Raw genomic sequence first — 692 nt, 5'->3', positions numbered from 1 at the left:
CCGATTCGGCTAGTTCACGGAGTTTCGTTCCCCTGATAGTAGGTTGATTATAAAGAACAGGTTAAGCATCTTAGGCATACTTATAAATGTACTATTAAAGAGAAAAATGGGAGTGAGCATGCTTAAAAAATCATCTGTATAATTATTTTAGATTCTGAGTGGAACGATGAATGTATTGATTTTACAATGAAGTGTGTTTTTTTTTTATTTTTTATTTTTTAATTTTTTAATTTTTTTACTTTTTAATTTTTTTTTTTGTGTGTGTATCCGATAAGTAGTCGAAATAATGCTTCGATTTTCAACTTTAGTATCTTGTTCGATTGGAAAGTGAATATCGTTGGTGCATTGGGGAGGTCAAAATTTAAGATTCCCAGTAATTTTCAAAAGCGCCGAGAAAAACCAAAGAAAAATTAAGGAAAAACGGGAATTTTTACGCAAAATCGATTTTTCACAAAATTGAATTTGGTTTTTCGTGTAACTTTAAAAAAAATGACCGTAGATACATGAAATTTTGACTGAATGTTTATATTAGCATTTTCTATACACCATAACACTTTCAAAATATTTTGACTTATTTTGAGCTCTTTACGGACATTGTCAGTTTTCATTTTTTTTTAGTTTTTTTTCTAAAAATATCATACAATTTTATTTGTTGCTTAAAAAAGTTTGAAAATTTAATAGAAGGCTCCAAG

Source organism: Acyrthosiphon pisum, chromosome A1, assembly GCF_005508785.2.
Source record: "Acyrthosiphon pisum isolate AL4f chromosome A1, pea_aphid_22Mar2018_4r6ur, whole genome shotgun sequence".
NCBI classification, from domain to species: Eukaryota; Metazoa; Arthropoda; class Insecta; order Hemiptera; family Aphididae; genus Acyrthosiphon; species Acyrthosiphon pisum.
The sequence above is the reverse complement of the archived record's forward strand: the minus strand, read 5'-3'. Positions refer to the sequence as shown.